Below are 9347 nucleotides of genomic sequence, written 5' to 3'. Positions count from 1 at the left end.
TGAACCAGATGTCGATTTCCCAATACTTTCTTTTTTCTCCCCCTTTTTGTGCTGTGTGTGCTACCTGTTAAGGGAGAGAGTGCATACGGGAGGAAAAGCATGTGTGTGAGATTGTGTATAGGGGCTCTCTCTGACAACGTGACAGGCAACAAAGTCATGTGTGACAACACCTACAGCAGAGGAAATAGGTTATGAAAATCCCTATGAATTTTCAAGTCCAAATGCCTGCAGTTTTTGGACCCGTTCCATGCTGAAGAGGTTTAAAAAGGGCCAGCAAGGTAAGAAGGGCTGGAGAGGCAGTCATAATGCCAGAGAGTTGACATTTGGGATCTTTTATCCAGTTAAGTCCTTAATTTTACTGAAAGATTTTTTTTCCCTGCTTGTTATTCATTTTTCTAGCTTTTGAAATTAACAATAAAATGTAATAATACCTAGTACTAACATAAACCCTTTTATCCCTAGACCTCAAAGCAGTTCATAATGGTGAGTCAGTATTATTATCCATAGTTTAAGCCCATCTGCAAATAAGTTTCTTCAGGGTCTATCTCTAAATCTGATTTTGTAATCCTTTGCTTAGTGCATTTGAATTTATTTATTTTTTAAAGTGGGTAAGTGTAAGTTGCTCAGACAAGTTTCTCCGTAATTTCTCTGGGACTGAGGTCGTCAAGTCTCAGACAAACTAAAGCAGACATCTTTGGTGTTTGGGAAGGAAGGCAAGAAAGCAGTGAGCAAGTAGAAGGCAACATTCACCTTTTTTCCTACAAGAAATCCAAGTTTTCTGACTGTGGGGGGAATGAAATTCTTGCTTCATGAAATAGTTCGAAATGTAAGAATCTGGTTCTGCCAGAATCTGAGTAACACCCCCCAGGTTAAGCTCTCTGTGAAAGAAAGTTCTGCAGAAAATGTATTTGGGATTCACTGAGACAGATACTACTGATGCTGGATCTCAGATTTTTAACTGCTTTACGAACTATAGCATGAATTAGAAAAAACCTCAGCAAAACCTAGTTTCAAAAAGGAAAGTAGCATTTTTCTGTTCCAAAATGTTCCAAAAATCTTGTGACTTTTACTGGCATTGCTGAAATCCCTTACCCCAGGTTTCTTCTTTGTGTAACAACAGCAGGATTCGCTTTATCTTGATGGAAGGGCATATTTTTGCAAAGTGCAACTCCACCAGCTTTCCCTGACCAGCACCAGTTGCCAATGTTGCTCCTCTGTGATTTATATTAAAAGAAAGACTGAGGTTACTCCCCAATGATCCCCATTCTCTTCACATTGAATTGCTCCCCAGAAGAAAGTCAGACACAAGACAACTGTAAATTAGCGCAGCTCCATTGAAAACACAGTGTCACACCAGCTGAGGGTTTGGCTCAATAGCTGCTGTTAAAGGAGTGTATTTTTGCATCCACAAAGGCTGAGAATGGCCCAGTCATTCCCGTGAAGCAAGGCCCAAGGGAGGGGTCAGGAGGATTTTTTTTCCTTCTTCTTCTCTGTAACCTTTTAACATCAACTGCGTTCTGTGCTTTCCAGCTTATTTGGAGCCAATGGTGAATCGATGATGAGCCAATGGTAGTGGAGGTTCTGGAACCTCCACATGAAAGTCTGGTGAATGTACCAGGTCTCAGTGCAAGCGCAACCACAGGAGCGGCCATCCCAGCTCTCACACACAGCCTCCATTACACCCTGGCCAGCCTCTGTGCTGTTGAGGAAGAGACACCTTTGAGCAGGAGCTGGATAACCTCTGCCTTTTCTTGGCAATTTCCTGTATTTTGGTAGTAAACTGGTATGCTTAGGCCCTGAAGGATATTGATAAGTTGGAGCGAGTAATGTCTACTGCTTCTGCATATCTGACCGTGTATTCAGATATCCTCATCCACATGTGTTTTACCTAAGGAATTTCCAGTCTCTCAGCTCATGCCAGGCCACCCAAACAGTTGATCCAGTGTTGTCCCACTGAAAATGGGCAAAAGATACTTTTACGAAAAGCTAGGAGGAAAGTAGTAAATCTCTTGGATCGCATATATTGCCTGGCGAATTTCTTCATCAGCAGCACGTACACAGCATGATATTCCTCAGTCCTCCCTCTTCATCTCTTCCTTCTATCCCAAAATGTTAATCCCTTCACTACCACCAGATAATGGCTTATCTGGTTGAACTTCAATAACGAGGAAGCAATGTTAAATACTTTTCCCCAGGTCACAGTCTGGCTATGAATGCCACGCCAAACAAGCCCTCTCCTAAATCAGGGACCTGGACAACCTTCCCATAGTGTGTTCACATAAGATATTACATTTTGAGTAATTCTGCTATCTCTGAAAGTATCCATCCTCTCTTGAATCTTGCCATACATGGGACAGGGACACATGTTGATTGTCCTTTTTTGTACAAAACATGTCCAGGGAACATCTTCTGGAAAGCATGTGTCTGGAAACACCAAAGCACGCGAAAGGTAAAATCCCAGATCCTGCAGGGATGCTCAGGTGAGCAGCTGCTCACCGCTGCAGTGTCCCACCCTGGCAGGAGAAGTCTAGGAGAACATACTGGGGAATGGAAATCCCGTGCACAGACAGCAGAGGAATGTTTTGAATGAGACAGTCCTGGGACAACTGCACAATTTTTTGGCTTCCCCGAGGGCCAGCAAATGGCGAGTGCTAGCCTCTGGAGCCTCTTACGGCTGAGCTGAGATGAGAGGAATTTTTCAACACCCAAAGCTGGATCAAACCCTCCTTCCTGCCTCTAGTTCATAAAGCTTTTTAACTTTTGAAGGGGAGAAAAAGTGATCCCAGATGTACAGCCCTAATTACATACTTAGATGAAATTGGATTAAGGTGGCTGCTGCCTGTCCTTTTCCTCTGAAGATGGCTGGGACTGGTGAGGGACTGCAAGTCTCTGATGCTGAGGCACAGACAAGGGGGACTGGGCACAGCACTGCACCCAATTAAAGCTCCAGCAAAAGTTCCCTTCTGACTCTGGACCTGGCTTCTAATCATTAGGGCCATTATAGTGACCATGGAGTAGATTTGTACCATATTTCTAATATCTCCCCTTCTCCTCCATGAAGCTATGTGTGGGCATGGAGGGAGGCTCTGCTACAAATTGATCTTCCTAGTGACACAGACATCTTCCTTAAAAAAAAAGAAAAAAAAAGATAATTACTCAGTAACAGTAAGCAGGGGCACAATAGGCATCAGTACTTCTAATGTGCTTAACATATGTCTAGTTATTTTCATTTCCACTAAATCAGTCCAATGTTATATATCTCTATCCTGCCTGCCTCATGCTCATGTGTAACACATTTAATTCAGCATACGTGAAACGCATGGGATCTGTGTTTTCCTGCTGTAAGCTGAATGGCAAGTCACCGTTGAGCTGCTTGGTGCAAGCCCACAGCTCTCCAGGGGACCGTGAGATTGCTGACAGCAGGAGGACTTCAAGCCAGCCACATGGATCTGATATGGGGCTGACAAACATACAGTATTGGGGTCCTCCTGCCCGCTCGCAGCCGGATGGTATTAGCAGGATACAAATCAGTCTGTTCTATGCTCCCTGTCTGAGCAGGATTTTCTCAAAATGAATATTTATGGTGCTTTCATATTTCAGATAAACCCCTCGAGCCTCATAATGTTGTTTGAAACCAAATGAGGCTGATGGCTGCGGCATGGTGCCCTACCACAAAAACCAACTCTTGCAAATCTGACCCAGTGCATCGAGGTTTAAAGCTAAACCAGTGCAGAGGCTTGAATGATCCTGCGGTCACTGCCTGACCAGCACGTTAATGGGCCCCCTACCAAAACACAGGCTGGGGTCCACAGCTTCAGGTAGGTGACCTCAAGTCTATGGTTTTCAGTTCCTGGAACTCCTCCTCTCACTTCCTAGTCACTTTTTCTGATATATATTTTTATTTTATGCACCAAAGAGAGGTGAGATGCTCAGAGAAGGTGTTAGTAGAAGTGGTACGTAGTGATGGCTTCTTAATATTGTTTCAGTGACTGTTCTGATGATGTTTGAAGCACACAACTGTCAAAAATACATCATCAGAGAATATTATCAAAGTAGAGATAAAGACAGAGAGGTGGATATTTGTGTTGAATGGTCAGCATAATTTGTATTTGGTTGGAAATAGGAAGCACTGTGGCTCCTGAATCTTTTTCTGGAAGCCACCAATCTAGCCTTCCAGACTGTAACTCCATCTTGGCCAGTCATTTCCTTTTGATATTTACAAGTAAGTGCTGCAGCTGCCCTCTGTAAACCCACTTTGGGTTGAGCTGCCTGTGCACCAAGAAGCAAAATGCAGCTTTGATATGACATATCTGCATAACCTTGACTTGGACTGCTGAGGAAGACCTGTGAGAAAGTCTGTAAAAAGATAAGAAAGTAAAATTACTGGCAGAGGCAGCACTGTTCAGATGGAATTGTACATAGCTCAAGGATTCAATAGGGAAAACACCACCTTGAAATGTATAAAACTCTAAAGCAGAAAAAACAGGAGGCCTGAGAAGAATTCTAAGATCCCTTTGGAGAGAAGTCAGCGTTGCTGGTGCTAGCGGAGCCAGTGGAAAATGGCAACTGGTCAATATAGTGGAGGTAGTTCCCAGGCTGAATAGGCCAACCCAGACCCTCCTGGCTGGTGCCTTCTGGTCAGCCAGGACTCTGGGTGCCCTATCCGGGTGGTGGGCACACCGATGCTTAGCCCAGTGGCTTGTTATAAACCAACTGTCCTCTCTGTGAGCCAGTAAATGATTGTTGTCACACTCCTAAACTATGCATATTTTGCTGTGCCTGAAAATCTAACCCCAAGGAGGGGCTGTGACTAGGTGTCTCCATTCAGTAGGTGGAAAATAAAGACACTAGGAGGAACAAGTCTGGTGGGCTGAGGTCCCAGTGGGTGCCCCAACACCCAGAATGTGCGCTTTGGGAACCTGGGAGTGTGGTGCCAGTGCTCTGCTGTCCATATGGCTCCCAGCCTCTATGTGCAGAGCACAGGATAACTGTGAACACCCAGTGGATTTGTCAGAACTTCCCCACCTCAGAGGGGTGCATTGTGAAAATTAATCAGTTTGTGTTTGACTTTTTGACTTGGCACTCCCTCAATAACTTCTTCACACACAAACCCACAATAAACTAATTAGGCCTATTTCTCTGACAGGCTGTTAAAGAAGAAAGAGATGAAGGATGTGTCTAAACTGCTTGAAAGACAATATTGGATATATATGCCAAATAGCAAAAGGCATCAGTAGCTCTTTAAATTCCTTCACTCTGAAGCTCTGATGAACAGAAATAGCAAATGAATGGCTTCCAGAAATGATGGGAAATAGTTCTTGTTGCTGTTTGGCTTGTGTTTCTCTTTAGGGGGTAGGGAGAGCTGGAAGTGGAGGGGGGGAGCTATGAAAGAATTAGTTTCAAAGAAATAAAGTATGTTAAACATATTTTGAAATAACTTACTTGATTTGCAAAATACGGTAATAGAGGCCATACTCACAGCTCAATTTATGTATATAAATATACATACATGTATATTGTGCAGAACACAAAATAATTCCATCTGGAGAGTTGGGTATTGTCTTGCACAAAAGGCTTCTACTTGAGTCATTAATAGTATATTTTATTAAAGGAAAATTGTCTTCAAAAGTGGTTGGGAATTGTGGGAATAAAATTGGGATGAAAGTAATTATCCCTCTGCCCTGTCTCTTCCCTTGTGTTCATTTTTCTGTTCCAGACACAGACGGCAACAGCAGCTCCTCTGTCTTCTGTTCCTTCCATGTTTGATCTTCTGCCTGTGCTTTCTTCTGCTGGGTCCTGGAGCCCGTAGGAATGAGGGTATTGTGTCCATATTGCATGTGATGACATGTGTTTGAACCAGCACCAGGACAGCCTGGCGAGAAGAGCTAGAAATCCAGCGGGACTGAACAGCAGGCCAGGTCCCTGCTAGTGAACAGCTCAGCCACTTCTTTAAAATCCCTTGGGGATAAAAGATGTGGGAAGAAAAACTTGAACCTGCTGTGGCACCTGCTTTTTTCTCTCATTCTTAGAGTCTTGAGGAGGTCAGGGACAAAACAGGGGTGAGCATGTCAGCCTGGTCAGAGGCTGCAGCACATCAGTAGAAAAGAGGATACAGAGGCATTTACCAATATGGGGAAGCAAACCCCACATCAAGATGGATATGCTGAACACTGGGGAGTGGCAGGTCACCCTGAATGCATTTGCAAAGAAGTGGGAAGCAACAGGTGGCAACTGAGGTCCTCCTGGGCTGCATCTGGGCAAGGTACTTTGTGTTGAGCTTTTGTAGTTCATCTTGGCTGCCCCAGCCCAGGAGACAGCCAATGCAAAGGGACTGAAAAGCCATTTCCTTTAGAATTCAAGAAGAAAGTGAGTGCAGTTCCTGGGTGGTAAAACATCTCTGTGGTTGAATAATTAACTTGGAAAGGCTACAGAATGTTTTGTCTTTAACACAGCTAACCCCCTTTTGCTTTTAATCAATACAATGACTTATGGAATGAAGTATCTTTCCAAAATGTCTACCCCATAGATTACTGTTCCTTGCTGAGAGGGCTGGTCATGAATTCTTGACGATGGTGGCTTTAATTTCACCCAAAAAACCATTGTGTGTCATAATTGAGGCAATAATTAATGCTTACTGGGAATGTTGGACACTGGCTTTAAACAATAAAACTGTAAACCAACGGAGCACAGTGTCACGTGGAAAAGACTATTTGGCTCAGCAAAAAGCAGGGAGGAGAAAAAAGGAGAGACAGAAAGAGGAAGAGTTCAAGAGACAGTGACTCAAACTGAGAGGGAAGTGGGAAAAATCGCTTTTCCTCTTGTAAAAATAAAGTAATCCATTCAGTTAATATTAGGTCAGGACAAAAGGTCAGGGATTTTCCTGTTGTTTAACACTGCAGTTGGAGCACAGTATCATAGCTAGGGGGAATGTACAGCAAGTATTCCACAAGAAAAAATAATCCACTCACAAAATTAAACAAACAAATAAATAGAGTGTGTGTTAACTTAAAGTGTCAGTGTGCACATTGCTGGCTCTGCACTAAAGGGTATTTTTATCCATATCACAGTAGTACCCAGAAAATCAACAAGATCAAGACCCAGTTTCTCTCACTGCTGTACAGATGCGTATTCAGGAGTAACCTTTGCTTGAAACAAATGCTCCAGTCACAGTGTAGGAAGAGACACTCAATCATCTCCCTTCTACAGGTGCATAAAGTGAGGCAGAAAGGCACTGTGGCCCTGGTTACAGAAGAACTCAATAAACATTTAGGAATCAAATACCTCAGTACCTTACAGATGTGGCAGTGCAAGATTTGCCTAGGGTTAAACAGGAAGCCTACGGCAAAGCTGAGAATTGAATCCAGATCCCCGGGATACTCAGCCAGAGCCTTTTCCAAAACCCAGCTTTATATATATGTGTGTAAGCCACTGGAAACTCTAAGTGAACTCTCATTACGACAATTAATTTTTGCTTAATTAAACAAATCTCTTGCAAACATATGTGGGATGTTAGCTCCCCTTCTGTATAGAAAAGCAGACAGACAACTATATGCACAGAGGGATGGGCTGGTAATTAACGTTAGTAGCATAATCATTGATCTAAAATACAGCAGCCCAGTTTTCAAGGGCAGGCTGCACAGCTAGAACTGTGTTCAATTTTGACCCTATATGCATGGAGCAGCTGGGTAATCTAAGGCAGCCAGGGGAGCTCTATGAGGTCCTGGTTATTGAACAATATGAACTTGCTTCTCCACAACATAAAGTAGAAGCTGGTAAAATACAGCAAGCAACCACTTGCAACCATATCTCGCAGCAAATGTGGCCTTTGTGTGCTGTCCACAAAGGAATTTTGCAATTGTCACCACGCCTGGCAGAATCAGCTGGTTGCTCTGGGGCCAGAGCTGTCAGCCAAACATGAAGCTGGTGGCTATGCAGGATCTGGAAACACCCACGGTTGTCATGCTGCTCCAGACCATCCCTTGAATGGGGAAGCTATTGCAGGGGTCTATTCCTGGATCTTCTTGTTGTGGAAGTGAATGAAGGTCTGTCTTAGAGGGTGGTGGGGGAGACTAAGAACTTGAATTTGCTGTCTGGCCTCCACTTGATGTTCTGCTCTGTTAGCTGCTCTCCATGAACGAAGCCCGGATGCCACTTGTTACCAATGACAAGAGTTATGAAAATGCAGGTTGTGTTAAAGATCTACTTAAATTATTTAAGGGTTATACCTAATAAAAAATAATGGATGACAACTGTAATGTCTGATCTAAACTCTGCCTTACAACTGAGCCGAAGACTTAAACCTTCACTGATTTGTGAGCTGGAACAAATACTTCTATCCAGTCTCCTCTGAACTGATTCAGAGAGAGTAAATCAGCCCACAAGAAGCATAAAGCCCTATGCCATGATGGCAAAACTGCTCCTGGTGCCTAAAGAAGAAAGTCCATGTTGACTTTGGGACTTGCTAACTTTACTGCAGTGAAGGCTTATTTTTACTGTAATTTACACTCAGCAAATGCAACCAGAGTTAACACCATTGTAGCAGGATGTGAATTATGAGCAGAACCACAGCAACATCTCATGATCTCTGTAGCTCTGCACATAAACTTCACTATGGCTATGAAGTGCCTACATGACTCTGTACTGAGCTCGTGTGCAGCCATACAGTGACAAGCACACAAAAAAAACTCCAGACCTTAATTTTCCTAAGAAAAATGAAGGAATGGTCTTCATGCTGGGACATATAATTACAGTACGTGTAGTTGCCAAACTGATGTTTATAAATGTGAAAGTTAGACCCCTTCACAAGTGGCAGTAGCCATGCTCACTGGTTGTGTGAAGGTAAAGCTGCAGATTGATGATTTGAGCTTTTCCCTTGTATTAAGTACCAGAGAGGGGAGAAAACAAAATAAATTCAAACTTCACAAAAAATACATGGCGGATCCTGGAATATTTGTTTGCCTTAAAATAGATATTGGAGACTAATAATCTGTGTTAACAAATAACTAGACATGCAAGAAATTGAAAGATACTTCTTGCAAAATATCCATCTGGGTGATTCCATCCTTCTCCCTTCCTTTCTGACCTTTCTCATGCTATGCTAAATGAACCTCCTCAATTCTTGGTTTGGAAATATCTTCCCACATGTGTAGCTTTTTTAAAACTCCAAAATAAAAATGAAGAGCTATAGCACTCACTAAAACTTCAGTGTAACTCCTCTTCTCAACTGATTTCAAAGGAAAATATTCTGTACAGATCTCCTTAAATGAACTGTCAACAAAGTATGCTCCGGGCGGCCAGAATTTAGAAAAATCACCCAGCGTGCTGACTGGGGAGTAGAAAAACAAACC

The sequence above is a fragment of the Gallinula chloropus genome, assembly GCF_964237585.1.
Source record: "Gallinula chloropus genome assembly, chromosome: 4".
NCBI classification, from domain to species: domain Eukaryota; kingdom Metazoa; phylum Chordata; class Aves; order Gruiformes; family Rallidae; genus Gallinula; species Gallinula chloropus.
The sequence above is the reverse complement of the archived record's forward strand: the minus strand, read 5'-3'. Positions refer to the sequence as shown.